At 38.3% G+C, this 18,048-nt stretch overlaps 1 protein-coding gene across 2 annotated transcripts in view; it reads right to left on the reverse strand.

Moving 5' to 3' along the window:
* The window catches only part of LOC132908082 (CD151 antigen-like), a 90,318-nt gene extending 73,547 nt beyond the window's left edge, over positions 1-16,771 (reverse strand). The window contains exon 1 of one of the 2 annotated variants that reach the window (XM_060961714.1): positions 16,424-16,771. The gene's annotated coding sequence lies outside the window, so the exon portion shown is untranslated. The remainder of the gene's footprint in view (positions 1-16,423) is intronic. The other variant, XM_060961715.1, reaches the window with a different exon arrangement.
* Positions 16,772-18,048: the final 1,277 nt, after the last annotated feature.

The following is an 18,048-nucleotide window of genomic DNA, read 5'->3' on the forward strand; positions in this document are numbered from 1 at the left end:
TGTATCTTTGCGGGGACAACGAAGTCCTCGGGAGAACCGAGGGCCAATTGGAAGCCGTTTTCTACTCGTCCTGGAAGTCACGAGAACGAACGGTGACTAATAATACATCGTGAGTCACGACATGAACCGTGACATAACCTCGAATATCCTAGTCCTCTCGGCTTCTCTTTTCTCTTACTCTGTCTCTCTATCTCTCTATATATATTTTTCTATCTTGCGTTGATAGCGGAACCCTTTGCCTTTCCCTTTCTTATGCTCACCTACGCGAATCCTCGCCGACTCGCGGAACAGCTTGTAAAATATTAGAAGCCGGTGAGCAGCCTCGACAACAAATAATCAGTCGCCGTTTCTCCTATATCGCCGCGTAGGCGGAAGCACTATTATCTTCCTTTCGAATCGAAAGGACCGATGAATCGAACGTCGATCGTTTCGTAGACTCAGCTATACAAACGACCTAAGGCATCGTTGTTGTTGTCTCATTTTTCTCGTTGATCGTTAGTTGAAGGGAAATCGTAAACTTTAGAAACGAAGATACGTACATAGAGTAACGTCCATAAGTCACTCGACACTTATTAGTACATTTAGGATAAGCATACACAGTGGCTGACGGAAGTATTTAGAAACCTTTTTGGAGTGTAAGTCACACAGAATTGATCACAGAGGTCATATCATAATGAACTTTAGAATTGAAAACTAAAGAGAACCGATAACATTCGAAAGTGTTAATTCTCAAAATTTATCTACGATTTTACTAATATTCGTTTCGTTATGAAATTTGTTGCTGCTATACAAGAGCATTCGTTAACTTGTAATTTATGTAACGAATAAGTTTCATCAACGATATTAGCTCAATTGTGCAAGAGAGGCTATTGTTATAGCGAACTTCGATTATCAGAGTATATTATCAGGTTACAGTATGTTATACGTAGCGAGGCAATTCGACAAGAATTATATTTTACGTTAATAAACGAATAAAAAAGTAAATGATCTTCTCGCACGTAGAATTAAAAAACAAAAAAAAAAAGAAAAACACGGGTCACGAGCAGTTCGTATGATCGATGTAGCATGATAATTTTGTTCGAACGGTAGCTAGTGTAAACAGGGAAAAAATTACCGGCTAAATTAATTCCTCAACATCGGTGCTCTTAATAGCGTCGCTAATAGGTATCATTCTGATGCGAGCGTTACGAGGGCAACGAAAGATTCTTGTCGGCGCAGTTAGTCGACATTTTAACCTGGTATGTTAGCTCGTTACACTAATTAGAGAGCGGAAAGCCTCTCGAGTATCGGGCGTTGTATCAAGGATGAGTATCGCAGGAAAATTTATCTCCGAGAGTACATCGTGTATTGGTCGATCGACGGTATCTGAATCGATTCCTCCTTGTGGCTTCTAGAGCGGAACTCTACGTTCGTTCCACGAACGGGAAGATGAACGAGAAAAATCATTGAATAGCCCGACACCGTATGTTGCTAATGCTAACCGAGCGAAAACGAGAAACAAAGTTGTTCCTAGCGAAGCTACTTCACGTGGCGAGTTTACCGTTGTGTACTATGTATCTGGATCGATGCAAACATTCCACCAGCGACCTCGAGATGTTATTAAAATAATTATCGATCCTCGAGGCTTCGATTTTCTCCTGCTTCGTCCGACTAGAACCTTTCGGACACGATACGGACACGTATAGTATATACATACCGAGGGATTTTAATCGTTCGGGTCTAAAGTAAATGAGTTTAATTAAGATTTTAACGTATGAGACGGAACTAAGGAAGCTAACGAATACCAATGCGCGTCTATAGTCTATGCAAGGGACAACTGATGGTTTTCTATTTCTTTGGAAGACGAGAAACGATCGACTGTCGTGTTTTAACGCGTGTTGCTCAACGACGAGACAACTCGTCACGCGACGTCGGGTGTTCCGTTGAATGGAAGACACGATGTGATAAAAATCAGTCGTACGTGATTCGGTCTTTAACGAGCTACTTTCACGGCATTTCTCTGCTCTCACGGCCGCTTATTTGGTTCATTGTGCAACTTGAATCGTCCTTCGGGACCTGCCACTATTTACACCTCGGCTCTTCGTGTTCTCGCATTTAAATCGTACGCTCTGCTTTGTCTATGTTTCCAGCGGAAATGCGAGGAAGCAAGCCGACTAGTCGATGCAATACACGAATCAAGAAGTACCTTAAAGGAAACTTTTTCTTAAGGTTACACATTGACAGTTGGCCTTCCGTAACTTCTTGATTAAAAGTGCTTCTGCGAAATCGTTTCGCCTACTACGCTAACGCTGCCGTACTTAGCCGGTAACTTTGTAAATCGTCGTTCACACGAAACTCAAGAAACGGAGGAGGAAGAGATCGTTCGGTGCCTGGAACGAGTTCCAGCAAGCTGGAGGGGATTTCCCTAAGGACTTGTAGCGCGTAACGAGTAATTCTTTCTCGTGACACACATCTCCGAGAGGGATCGAAACTTTCCTCAAACGAGATTTCTCTCGTCTACCGTTGGATAAAAGGGGAGCCAGGCGCAGCCCCTCTTCCCCGTGAAAACTGCATGATGATTAAAAACGTGGTTTAAACGTCTAGAAGCTTTTCGCCAGTGCCGCTCCTTTCGTTCCCGTTTACTTGAATTTTCAGACCCCTCTGTTGAGACTGCGCCGCTCAAATTATACTCCCACGGCTATATTTCAGGACGGTGGCGTTCCCCTATGCTACCATTGAGTACCTGCAGATTATGGGATCCGGTCGTGGGTCGGCCTGAGCACGTAATTCTCTGTCCTTTCAGAGAAATCTCAACAGGCTTTATTTCCAGAGCAGGTAGAAATGCCCTGGTGGTACATAGTTCCTAGAGTAAAAGATTGCATCGGCCCCCCAACCCGCCGGCAATTGCCTCCAAAATTATTGCGTCAAGCTTGTAATCGTTATAAATAACACGATATTCGTACAAACGAAAACCTCCTACCTTTGTCTCCTTTCTTTCAACTATGAATTTTCAAGATACACTCGCACGAAACACCGATAATACCGTGAAGCGATATTACGTCGGCTATTCTGATGCAATTTGCTCGATAAATTCAACGGCGTTAATACGGCGGTCCTCGATTCTCAAGGAAAGAAACGGAAAATACTTATTTCCATTATACGGGGAAGAATTATTGAGACAGGTCAAAAGACACGACGGCGGAGCTCCTTAGAGAGTCGTTTAATTTTACAATGCGGCATATTTCTTTGGGATTCATAGCACCTGCCCTGGTAATAACAAGCAGCCGTTAACGCGGCGAAGAGGGACACGGAAGCCGATATTTCATTCGCGAAAATTGATGGCATGTTCGCGTTGAAGAGTTCCTCTTCGAATTAAATGAAATTTCAAGTCCAGTTTTATTCCGCTTGCACGGTGCTTGTCTCATCGACCGTTCTCCCCGGATGAAACCGGCTTCCTCGTTTCCTGAATTTTCCATTTTGCATTTTCCACGGAGAAAAACGTGCCACGCTCTTACAAGGCAGACTCCAACGACGCAAACGTTTCGGAACGATCGTGGACAGCTGACGTTTCGACGTGATCCATACCGAGTATTCCCGGACGAAACGTTGCGATTAATACATCGCAGACGGGTGCAGGATACTGCCGAAACGACGAGGTGGAAGACACAGAGAGGACCGCACGTGACCAACACGCGTGTTCCTACATTCATACGTGGCCGGATTTGGCTACGTGTACCCATTTATGATGCAACCTAGCTGCATCTCTGACCAGAATACGATCAGGCGAGCGTAAAGTGCAGTCGAACGCAAAATCGCCATTTTCCCCGGACAATAACCCGACCAATTGCACGGCTTTCGTCCGGTCTGTTAAAAAATTTCAGGTAGAAACAATAGCCAGCCACAGGATGTCAAAAAGGTACACGTTTAAAGGGACAACCGTGAAATCATTCTTTCCATTGGAAAGACAAATGACGGTTATTTTCGTTGATCATTGGTTTCAATAAAAGAATTTTCTCAGTGTTACGTAAGAAAAAAACCGTCTGAGGCAATCCCAGTTTCCAGAATGGTACGCTTTTAACGGTTCCAGCTTCTATGAGCGCCTTAAAAGGTGCACGGGCACGCGCCCACGCACGTGCGTGTCTTACCAGCTATGAGATCTTTCGTTCGAGTCGAATAAATTTTTTCATCTCGTTCGCTCGTAACGATACACCTTAGGAATACACCAAAGAATGTTGGGTCTCTCTCGAACGTGACGTCCCTTTGAAAAATTACTCGAAATTAATAAGTTCGGGTAGTGAACGGTTACGTGATAGAAAAATAGGAAAGGAATTTTTTAGAGGGGAAAAAATGTAAATTACATTCGAATATAGCAATAAACAAAAAAGGGCAATAAAGTTACAACTACTAGGACAATTTATGTTGGTTTTTATAGACCTGACAAAGTTACCACCGTAAGTGTGAATTATGCCGTGATTGTAAAACGTGAAAGTCGTAAAATACGAACTGTTTGTTTCCTTCGATTGAAATAAATATATTTTTATTTTTCCGCAGACAAGTTTAATAATTTATTATCTTTGGATTCAACTTGTTCATCTACCGATAAATAACGTAAGTGGCCATATTAACAGAAATAAACATCTTATTACTTATTATCAAAAATCTTCAGATTTACATCGTTTATCGTTTCGACTCCTCGATCATACCCCGTATATCTACCAAAACAGAACTCTTTGTTTGTCTAAGCTGAAAACGCATGCAACACGTATCAGCAATTAATCATGGGATATTTCTATTATCTCGCGCCCGATATCAGTCGTGTATTATTGTTTGGCGTCATTAATCCGACGTTAATCCTATCACAATGGACTTGGTGACGTACTCTGTACCTAAAATTCTTCCACGCATTACCCTAACAAATTACAAGTGTTATCTGGTGTGCTGAATCATCGTCTATACAAACGCAGACAAACAATCGGTAAATTATCTTTTCGTGGTACATTGTAAGCGTTGAACGAGCAACCGAGTTTCTTGGTGCAATTCGAATGGCGCGTAGAAACAAGAACGAAAGAGCTGCTCGTTAAGTAATTATTTTTAGAAGAACGATAAGCGTACACTGGTTGCTGGCGATCCGGATCACGGTGCGGTACGTTCGTTGATGTCACATCTATCAAGCGAATCAATTACAACGGCGTTCCTTGTTTCCTCGCGAATGAGAGCGTGGCCTTTGCTTTCGTTTAACAGGCACCCACGCACGTCCCAGCATTCTCCGGCCCCCGTACCCTTTCAATTATCCCATAGAATTATTTATGAGCTCTCCGAGACGCCCGTTAAAAATATTACATACATGTTATCGATCGTGATCTATAGAAACGCCGACTTATAATGCTTTTCCGCAAATTAGTAACTCCGATACGTAATCGTTCGATTGCGAACAATTATGCATTTATGGGAAATTTCTATATGCAAATATATGCAGAATGCATGGACGATAAAACCGCGGGTAAGAGGTCTCACTATGTCTGGTGTCATTTGGTTGCAGTCGTTCTCGTTGGCCGAAATAATTAAATAGATTACACTTAAATTTCCTCATTGATGGTCCACGATTCTCAATATTGTCATTGCTCGATGAAATTCTGAGAATATGTAATTAATAATATGATAATATATCGTTTATGTCGATAACTGTAATATTGTCTGTTCTTGCTTCGTTTCGTCTCATCGTATCACAGTTTTGTTATATTTTTATCATCTCATTATATTATTAACTATTTTTACTAATTGCGAACGATTAGTAAATTACATTTTACTATTGGTATATATCGTGACCTTAAATTCACGGATGCTTCGAGTAAAATAAAAAAGAACTTCGTAAAAGTTCGAATTTACGTCCGCAATCGTCATGAAATTTCTCTCTTGAATAATTAAAGAATGCGTAGAAAAGTGATGAATTGTCTATCATTTCGAAGGTTGTAGAATTTTAACGAGCAAACTGACGTAAAATTTGCCATCCAGAAATGTTTCCCTTCTGTCAATGACGAATAGCCAAATGTTTGCATAAATCGGATGTAACGGGAAACGTGCCACGCTATTGACATTCTCTACTTCCCTAACCGTTTCCAAAAGTTGGTCAGACTTTCGACGATCGATTAAACCTTTCTTTAACGACGAACAGTTTTCAGAAATGTCCACAGCTTTGCAACTAAAAAATTTATCTTTTTATAAAATTTACCAAACGCCTGAAGCACCGTTCGCCAAACTTCTTCGTACATTTTTCTGTGAAATAAGAAAATCGTAATTATAATTTAAAAAACGCGATTAATTGTGCTATTAACGTAATAAAAGAATATTATTACGAATAAAGAATACTTATTGATTTAAGCATATTATCATCCCTTTCGAAAATCTGGCATGCTCCAAACTCTTAAACAAAAGTATAAATACGACTATACCACTGAACGCGTTAATGCATCCAAATGAGATACTTATTACGCGATAAGCTTCTGATTCTCACAAAATTGTACACGCTTATTAAAACGTATGTACTTCACATTTCGGCGAATAGTTTAGCGGTCCGTTAAAAGGCAACATTCTGTCCGAGTATTTTCGTCTCTTTCTTTTTTCCAGTGAGAGCCGGCGGTTTCTGCGTGCACACTGAATCCCAAGTTCTGCGGTTGCTCCGGCTCGAAAAGGAGTGTTTTAATTGGCGGCATAGGTAGAAGGGAACTGGTTCGCTCGTTCGTGCGGCAAATTTGCATTCAGCGAAAAGGCGAGAGTGGCGGGTAAAGGGTGGAGAAAGAGGCAGGGTGGAATAGAAGGAAGGAGAAGGGGTATGTGGCGCGACTACAGCTTTTTAAGGCAATGCTCGGTGAATCGACGAGATTTAAGCCGAAACTGTTTCGCGGCTTCGCTCGATATAGAAACTTATTAGCGTAATTAACGAACTACCCGAACATTGGTTCGGCTGGTCACACGCTTCATCTGATATTCAAGAAACGAGTGAGTTAATGACGCGCGAGCCGATAACGCGATCAAATTAATCGACACGCGCCACACGAAGGAATCATAGGTATAATTAAAAATTAATATCGATTCATTTGGACACGACCGAACGATAATGTGCCCCTATTCTCGCCTCTGGCTAATACGGAATCGTTCGTTTAACTCGTACGATCCGATTGCTACCACGTTTCACACTCGAATAGTCTTACAATTGGTACAATTAAAAGAAAGTTTAATCCATTAAGGATCAAGCGATAGCTTATTGTAGCCATAAGAATCCAATTGCTTTAAATTTTATAAGATTGTATAATCTACGTGGATGAAATAACGACGAAAATGGATCAAACGAATTTTTGAAATCCTCTTTCACAGCCGCGATGTTAAAAAATTGAATTTTATAACGTAAATTGGTTGGGAAAAAATTGCAAATTAAATACTGCCTTCTATATTGCGTAAACTTGCAATATTTCGTAAAAGCACGGATATTTATTTATAATTTCCAAATTTATTACTCGATTTTTCATTACCTCTGTATCTAGTAATTACGAGAGAAAATTAGGTGAGCTTGGATTCATTCGTACGAGCCACTCACGATCCAACCCTGCCACTTCGCGGTTCGTACTCCGAGGATTAATTAATTTCTCGGTCAATTCAAAATCGCGGGCAAACTTGATTCCATTGTTAGCCTCTCGCCTACAAACTGCTTGGCCAAATTCGGAATTTTGAAAACTAAAGCATTTATCAGCCAAACCACGGGACAACTTGCATTCATCGATGGATGCGTCGAGAGCGAAACGTAACTTTCAACTTCAACCGACCAGATGCATTCGCGATCTATCGATCATCGTCAGTCCGCTTTGTCGAGTATGTACACGTTAGACTTACCAGTGCGTTTATTACGATAATTTTTTTAATATCTACCGCATGACTTCACAAGCCTGAAACTCGAGCTCGTGCACTTAATGACTCGACGCTGTCGCTGCTTAAGACAGCCTAAGTGGCCATTGCGATTAATAACCATCGTACGTATATGCCGATTAATTCAGTCATTAAAAGAATAAAAATCAAATTGTAATCTTTTGACATTTCTAAAATTGTATCGGAGAAATGTCGAATATAACAAGCAACGGGGAACTTGTTACTAACATTCGCGAAAGTACTGGCTATGACAATAATGCATTCGATTTTGCTTACCTTCTCCGATAACACCGCAGCAAGATCACGTACGGCATAATGGAATACGGTAAAGTCCACTGCTCGCTTATAAATATTCTCACATAGCTTTTGCTACGCTGAACTCACGCCAATCGAAGATTACATCATAGCTCGACATTAAATATATGTGTGTGTGTGTGTGTGTGTGTACATGGAAGTTCGCTGACTTCCTACGATGTTACGCGTTCCAAGTTCGAAGACGCACGTTTGACATTAAATAGCGCGATCAAGTTCAATACGCGAGTAATATATTCGCAAATCCAATTTAATTCCAACAGACAAGTTCCACTTTGTGACATTGGAGTATCGGTAGAAAGCAATGTTTCATTTTCATTCATTCGCTAATTACAAATATGTATTCAGATTATACGAAGTGGTCTCGAACTAAGAAATCAGTAGCCTGAGTGCTCGCAACACTCGAGTACGTATTTATAAATACTTCGACATTTGAAGATCTCTACAGATCTGATTTTCTGGTGTTTATTTCGCTTGGTAGGTAAAAGAGAATATTTTAACATGACCTGCAGTCATATACAACTTTATTACTCATATACAGTTATTTAAAATCGTCTTTAAAATTTTAACAATATCGTCGTATTATTAGAATATCGAAGATATTAGAATATTGTTTGTCTTAATATTTATGTCGTTGATTTCTATATCTTTGGATTTAACAGATTCTTTCCACTTTTAGGCTTTTTTTTTAAGTGTTTATTTATGCCAAGATTTGTTTTTTTTAATACATTGAAGTAATTCACATAAACTATGAATTATAATAAGGTGTGTTCCACTTTTAGGTATTTCATGTTGAGGTTGATCGATAGAAAAACGAGTGGATGAATTTGTAATAGAAAATACATTGAAATAAATAAAGGTATAAGTATAAGTTTGCGCTGATCCAGATCCTCACTCTTATAGTGTTACAATACCAATACTAATCGATAGGGAGCACGTTCATATATTTATAGCAAAGGATATTACGAAAAAAGTAAACCTTGTAGCTCTAGCTAAAGGCTACAAGAAACATAAATAGAAATCTATTTATTAACTCCTTTGTTCCTAGATCTTGTAACCCAAAACATAACTTATATTCAAGGGCACAATAATATGGACCTCTCCTTATTCAGAATATTGTTTCTCTTTCACTAAATTTTATTTTCTACGTAACAGCGATCTCCACGTCAAGGATATACTAAAGTAAAGATGTATAGATTTTCTTGAAGCAATTACTTCGACATTTCATATTAAAATATTCCTTTTGAGTCACAAAGCGACGTTAAAATAAAAAACTGTGTTTTTCATGCGATCTTTGATAATATCTTTGATACCGTTGCTAGTTCAATTAATACGTATATCGATTTGAATACAGATGAACGGACAATTTAGTAATTAAAAAAATTCCTCAAGTCGGACGGTGAAAGAAAAATTCCAACAGTTTCACGGCAACCATGTCCTGGACTATGCAATTCTGGCTGTGTAAACGACCCGACGTAAAAATTGAAACGTGCTTCATTCCCGGCTCTAGACGTGGTACGTTTAATTTTAATGCTTTCATTAAGGAACCCCCCGTGAATGGTTCGCTTCTTTCGCGATAGTACAGTGTATTCTTCGTGAACTTTGCTTCTTCAAAACTCGTTTTTAACGAATCCTTTGAACCTTCTCTACGAGGATAATATATATTCGCTAAAATATCCTAACTATTTAAATATTGTAGCAATAGATACTATTGTAGATTTGATTGAAACGATAACAGCATCGACATGCTTATCCGGCACGTTACGTATCGTAGTATTATCTTTCTTAGGGTTGTTCTTGCAAATTTTCTCGTTCGCAACAGGTATAAATATGCTTCGTACAAAGTCGATATCTCTCCTGATTTCGTTTAACGCCTTCGTGGGGTAGGGTCGACCCTATGTCAATGTTCATTGACCCTTGAATTTTGATGACGAACCTCAGCTAAAGGGCACTTTTCGCTTCGTCATTTTCTGCTATGAGAACAATGCTACATTCACAATCAGATATGAACAGCTCAAAAGTTATATCAATGAACATCATAAATAGGAAAGCACAATAGAAAAAGATATTTCGTTTTCTAAGATTTATCTTGGAATTCGCTACTGTTCATGTTCTTGCAATAAATAAATTACTTGCTTCTTGACAGATTATTGGAAAAAGCAATGAAATTGAGGAATGAAGGGAAAACGAAGTTTAAGTAAATTTTGTTACATTCGCTTTAGAGTTCGTCATTGTCATTTATTTAATTCTTTTCCCGTGTCATTCTTCCGTGATAAATAAATTTATGAAAATAAACGAATTGTCTTCTGGTAGGATCCACGCGAATATCACGCTTAGAAAATAAAATTAAACAGAGTGACGAATGTATAGCGTATTCTTGAATGCAAACGAAGAAACGCCAATGTCGCATAGGTATACGAGGCTTACGCACATAGTAAGCGATAACGGTGATAACGAAACACTCGACACTTAGAATGGAAGCGTTTTGTATGTGCTCGCAGAAATCGTTACCATATATACATACGTAACGTCCGATCTGCCCGTTCACAACGCGACGCCTGGGAATGCACCGCTGTCTTAACTTCGTTCTCATATTCAAACAGCAACGAAAGTTAGCTATCGTCTTTGCAAACGTCGAATATCAACATTCGTCTATGTCTATGTTTCACGAGAAAGTTATTCCCTTGGTTGCAAGATTCGTATTTAGCTTGTAAATTAGATGGATATAGAACAGAGAGGCAATTTTAAACGACGTGTATTCAGAGAAAAAAGTTGTACGAGTGAGAAAATGTTGAAATTTATTGCGATCCTTCAATGTTATACGTCTCAATGTCGCTTTAATTTCAGCCAAGAGAAAGACTTTCGATATTTTAATCCTTAAAGGTTATCGCGTATGAAATTTCGATAAACAATATATAGAAATAATATAGGAAAGTGCGTTTAATATATTTATATCATTGAATTTCCGTATCGATATTTCCATCAATTTAAAAAATGCAATATAAACAAAGTCATCGTTCAGAGCAGAAGCACTGTATCGGTAAAGCTTTAATGAATTAAATATTGATTAATTAATTTGATGAAATTCAAAATAAAAGCCTCTAGATATGTACACGTATATCGATGTTATCCTTTCTTGCGTTTATTTCGTTGTTATAAAATCCCTCGATCAAAATCAAATTGAAAAGCGTGACGACCGTTTCCAATTTTACACATATACATATATATAGATTAAAATTCTATAATAAATTGGAATTTTATTAAAAACTACTTATCACGCATAATCACGAAATTCCAAATATAATCCTCTAGGTACGTAGCCCTACTCTTATCTCGCTTTTGTAAAAAGGAAAAGAAAAAGAAAGAAGAAGAAGAGAACTGCGTTTATACAACCATTCGACAAAAACTCTCAATTAATATCCAATCGAAGAACAGGAATCTCTGATTCTCTGTGTATAGCTCGATACCGTTCTTTCCATTGTGTCCGCGATACATATTCAGCGCGAGAGACGATCGTGTGCCTCAGGTATAATTGGAAAACTATCGATGTGCTGTAACCTGAAAACGGCGAGACAGTCTCATGCCAAGCCGCCAATAACGACGAGAGCTCTTAATCCCAAATTGAAACTGGTAGCATGAATACGTGACTTGGAGGGCTTTCTAATTTCTTCCGGTACCAGTTGAGGAAAAACGTGATGTTTTAGTTCGCGGTAGCGCCGTGATAAGATTTACGATATAGCGACGAATGAGATGGGACGCGAAAAATAGCGATATTTCAGCGAGGGAAGATAAACTCGTGTTTACTTTGCTCTAAATGTCCGTGCATGTGGCGAGATATTAACATAGTTTTGTATAATCAAAACGGTCGATAACGTACGTTTACGTTACGCACGTAAAAATGCGATAAGGGGACCGGTTGCTTCGGCTCGTTTTCTGAAGAGATTTTTGCTGCTTCCTCTTCGAATAATATTACCCGCATTACTCTCCTTATTTATACGTGTATTAAATTTAAGCTTGCGATATTGCGCCTATATGCGATCCCGTTAACGCTATAACTGGGAAGCTGTACAACCTAACCATGAAAAATAAGTGAAAATGCAGTTCAAATTATTGGAAAATATAATTTCGTTTATGTAGCAACCGAATAAGGTCAGACCAGCGTCTAAAGGGATATTCTATCGTAGAGCGACGAATAAATTAGTTTTTTTTCTTTCTTTTTTTTTCGATGTAATTTCTATGGACTTCTATAATATTTTAGAATTTATTTCGCCAATTTGATCCAAATTTTAAATAATATGTAAGAATTTTCGATAGTTGCAAGTCGTACCAAAATCAAGCTAGAACGAATATCACTTTTAGTTTTGTTAAGCTACTCCGTGAAAATTGATGAGAGAAACCTAGAAAAATCGATGGTCTAACTTCAAAGTACGTTTTTTAATTATCGACTTCTCTCCTTCATTCTACTACACGCTACAGTCAAGCTTATCCTGATTAAGAATCTTTTTGGTTTTCTTATTTCAAACTAGCAGAATGGTTGGAATCTCGGACGCTATGAAAAGACACCTTTTTCCAGCGAGAATGTCCAAGCTTTTAGATTATCCGTGCCAATTTTTATTATTTTTTTTAAAAATGCTTGTATAATACTTTTATAATATATATATGTGCAACAATGCCGATGAAAAAATTATACAGTTTCCTTGTACAAAAATAGCAAAAAACGTAAAACTGCCATTCTACAACAGAGTATCCTCTTAAATAGTTTTGACTATTTCATACCTATGAGAAAAGTATGCAGAAACCTAAATAACAGCCAACGTTATCTACTTTTATATCCGCTTTAAACGGAATCTATTCTGCGTTTTTCCTTCTTACAACTGCCATTCCATAATTATAACCGTCAATAAATAAATAACAAAGAAGTAGCTTTTCTTAAAAAAGTAGCTTTTTAAAAAAAAAAAAAAAAAAGATAAACGGTGGACAAATTCACAGAACGCACATGATATTCAAAAACATGTAAAACATTCAAAGAAAATAGATAAACAACTAGAAACAGACTTATCTCTAGATTTTATTTCTTTCGGTGCGTTTATAAAGATATTCGAAAGCCAAGAGGATGTTTCCACACTCATCCGTAGTCGACTTATTATCGAAGATCCCGAGCTGGTTTATTAGCCACGTTGCTCTCAAATAGCAAAGTTGCTCCGGATTACGTCAAACATAAAATACATTACCGTTATTATTATACGTCCATTAAAACAACCAGAAATCGAGCACTGGTCTGCAGTCGAGTTCGCGATGAAAATCTGGAGGAAAATCGCGAGGCAACGAACCACAGCGGCGCTAGTCAAAGCGGAAATATTCATGCAGTCGATTCTATCCAATCCTGGCCGACTTGAATACGAAAGAAGGTAAAAGAGCGGCTGGCGTTAAATCTCTCGACGGCGGACATCGGCTGGTACTTTCAGTAACGAGAAAACTACTTCAACCTTGACTAAACCGTTCCACGCGCGATTCACTTAGCGAACGCGTCGCGGAAACCGCAACTATCCGCGTGGAATTCAAACTACCTTGGACGTTTCGCTGGATAGATACTGTAGTTGCCTAAGAATCCACAACGAGTTGTTTCTTTTTCTTTTTTTTTTTAGTCGGTTCTAGGGGCTTTTTTATTTGACGAACGCGAGAAAGTTAGGCCACTTGTGAACCACCGCGCCGCTCCGAAAGAAACTTCAAGGAAGTACCTTTTAAGTTAATTTACCGTAACAAAACGACTTTTCGAGTGTTTTTGAAATTCACGTCGCGCGGTTGTTTTACCAGGACCGTGAAACTTTGTACAGTTCCTGTCAGGTTTTTCAGCTTTTGACCGAGAGATTTATGATACTGTCGGCCAAAACGATCGAGAGACAACCGCAGTACAAAGGTGCAATAGGAATCATTTTTTGAAATGTCCTACGAATTCATGACCAATTAATGTTCGTAGTAATAAACTTTTGCACGTTTGAATACCTTATTGTCTATTTAAACTTTTACTTTTTTTTTGTCTTTCAATAAATATAATTCAAATATTGTAGCTGCCTTTTCAATTAGTTGGTATGAATAATTATCGTGCGATCGAAAAGGCATAAAGAGGAAATTCTACAAGTTAGATTCTAATTAATAGTTTGTAATATTACAGATTATATTATAATTCTATAGGTTCGCGTGTTATTCGTAGAATACTATGGTAATTATCGACTTCAACTTGAAAGTTGGAGCAGTTGAGAATTACGGACGAACTTCTGGAAAACACGTTTCGAGCTGGTTTGCCATAATAACACGATTTTTCGAGCGCTTTTGAAATTTACGTCGCGCGTTTCTTTTCCTTGGACCGCAGCACTTTGCACGGATTTCGTGCCAGGTTCGTACCTTTTGACCGTATAAGATTTATTGTACCATCGGTTTATCTACATTGCTACGAACAGTTAGTGAATTGCTACCTACTACGTATAAATAATTCTGTTGCAATCAAACGAACAAAAGTGGACCAATTCTATAAGTTTGATAGCTTTATACGTATAACACTGTGATAACGAATGCGCTGCGTAAACAATTTTTCCAATTTTTGAAGATATTAATATTTTAATATTTGTAATATTTAATATTTTTTAACTGCTCCGATTTTGCATTAAAAATTCCTTTGTCGACCTCTGGAAACCAATAGAAAAAATCAATAATGCTAATAAATGTATCAAAGTCGAATCCTTTAACGAAATCCACAATAACGGTCAAGTATAATAAATATAACATCAAATATTACAAAGTAAAGCATGAAATAATTATTCAAACAAAACAAAAAATAAAATGCAGAAACTCACGGAATAATTATAAAAATCAAAGTGACACAGAAAACGAACCTCTAATTGTTTGGAATAGCCTGTCACTTTTTTCTTTTTATCCTATTTTTCATTTTAACGAGAATGTCGCGTGCAAGTATATATTACGTTTCAGAACAGTTCGTGACTATGTCATATAGCGTAATTAGACGAACTACGAGACACGTTCGAACGCCTCCACTCGGTCAATAAAAAAACTGATACGTATTAACCTCAAAATGAACCGGCACGGTGGCCAATATAACACGATCATCTCGGGGGACGCGACGAGTAAAGCCTATGGTGTCGCACGACGGATTTCTTGTCGTCGGCTGACCGTTCTCTCGGATCCTGTATCGCTCTCTTTTTCAGCGAACCGACCATCCTTCTCTCTCCCGTTGTCCTATCCTACGCCTCCTTCATAGGCTTTACACGATGGGAACCGGTATGACCGGAACGAACAGGCAGAATTCTTTCTATGACTGTCAAAACAAGTCTGTCCGCTGATTTAACGAACTCGCATCATCCGCTCTAATCGATCATACGCGGCCTTTACGTACCTGCATTTCGTTGAACGTTCGAATGCTGTGTCAGTTTCGACCGAAGATCTACCGAAAATTCACGAACATCTACGAATCAACTATACGAGAAATTACTAGATATTCCTATTCGTATTCTAGATGTAATCTAGGATATTTCGTGACACGGTCACGTTTTTCTGAAATGGTTTGTAATTTTTGGACTGCAGATGTTTACGTATTTATAGAAAATTTAAACACGCAAGAGTGCAGGGAACGTGTCTAACATAATGTAAAGTTATATTTAAAATATAGACTTGTATTTAAGATGGAGTAATTGTCATGGTATTTAGCAAGTAAAGCAAATCTCTGCTGAAGTTTCATTTCTCGAATTATATAAAAATACGAATTTGCATAAATATCTAATAATTTTAGTAAGAATAGTTGTAGCTGTTTCTCCATAACCTAATCGGAGGAAAGTTTCCACGTTTGACATGTATACGCGACCGCGACCGCGACCGCGACCGCGATCACCCTCATAAAGCACCAAAAATACCAGAAGTTCGTGGAACACTACGCGCGAATCCAAACAATATTCGCAATTACGCGAGCTTGTTACATCCCACAGACATAACCAAAGACGGTTACATCGAATTAATATTTTCCATAAAGTAGAAGCGATGTTACAAAGAATCGAATAAACGCGCCATTCAGATATAAACACGTGTCAAAACATGTCGCCATTTTTTTCACTTTTTGCGTAGCAACTCCCGCGTCCTTCGTCAGTAATCCGAAACAGCGTTACGTATAAACAATCTGTTTCGTATAGAATAATAAACGTGGACTTACCGAGTGCGTCCTCGAGATGACCGCGTGCCAGCAAAAAATAAACACGAAGCGAAGATGCACTGCAAGTTTGTACAGCTTCCCGCGTGCTATGATCAAACGAAGTTGCGTAACGCGACAACTTGTTCGCACAATGCGTTGAAATACGAGAGAACACTTGATTTATCGCGTGGACACGCCAGGTAACACTGATACGTTGACACAAAATGTCGCGCAGTACGAGGAGAGACAATCCATTTGTTTTGATGAGAAGATGCGAAACGAAGTGAACTTGCACGAAGGTTAGAAAAGAGAAGCGCAACAATCACCTTCCACTACGACGGCTGGAGCGCGACTGACTGGCCGTGCCGGCTAGCTTACCGCTACGCTACGCACACGGCCTCGAGTTTCGAATTACGCGCGGCTTAACGACTCTACATTCTGCATCTGTCAGTCTTACCGCTCCGAGATGAATACATGGTTATTACGTGGTCATTTTAGAGCTGACGTTTTACGCATGAAATACTGTAGCTCACAAAAGTATTCAAACACTTAATTTTTATATACGTTATAATCTTGTCCTAGCTCTCTCTAAATATTAAAACGCCTTCTGACTTTGTACAATATACGATAGACCGCGGGTTTTTACGCATTTATAATGAATTTGAGGACGCAAAAAAGCGCACAAAATGTATATGATATGCAAAAACATATAAATAAATCCAGAATTTAGTATTCATTGTATTATTTAGTGAGACAATTATCTACCTAGGTTTCATTTTTTATCTGAATTTAAAAGTTGCTCGAAGCAACGATCGGTAAACGCAATGAACAAACGAGAAATATTTGATAACTTTTTAGCGATGCCTAACATACATGTATAATTTATACTAAAACCCTTATTAAATATTGTGGTCAATATAACAAATAATTGACTGTTGAAATACTGTAGTGACCTCTGCGAAATGTATGCTTTCGATAAGTATCTTACAAGTAATATCTTATAAGGTTAATCTTATCTATAAGGTTAAGTTTCATTATAAGGTTAATGAAATTTTGAAATATTTTACATAACACATACAGTGTATACATGAAAGTTTTCTATGATAAATGTTCAAACACTTTTTTCGAATGAAAAATTACCAGTTCTATTTTCCTTTCCCTCGAGCGAGATGAGATTTTTCCCGTTAAGCAACCAGAGGCATATTTACAGTAAAATGACCGTCTACTTAGTTACGCTTAGAATTATCGTGATTTTATCCATGATTAATCGTGTTGTTTGCAAATATAAACTGGAAATAATTATGATTTGCTTGTCAAGTATATTAAACGTTTTAGTTGCTATGCTACCATTAAATTGCGATACGGTTGGCGATAGTAATTTACGTTGATAGCCTGAAGAACGATTGCGCTGACAATAGAGATGGCAGAGACTGTGAAAACCGTTCAAAGTAAGACTAACCCACGTAAATTCCATTACGTAGAAAGGTCTATTGTTTCCGTGTTAACTGCGCACGCGTAGAGAAACAAAGCGACAAAGGGATTAACAGAACACATGGAATTACACCGAGGCAACATAAACAAATGATGCCTATCAACCATGTGGCGCGGTAGTAAACTAACTCCTAAATAAGGTACGCGAACGTGAA

This window comes from Bombus pascuorum, chromosome 6, assembly GCF_905332965.1.
Source record: "Bombus pascuorum chromosome 6, iyBomPasc1.1, whole genome shotgun sequence".
NCBI classification, from domain to species: domain Eukaryota; kingdom Metazoa; phylum Arthropoda; class Insecta; order Hymenoptera; family Apidae; genus Bombus; species Bombus pascuorum.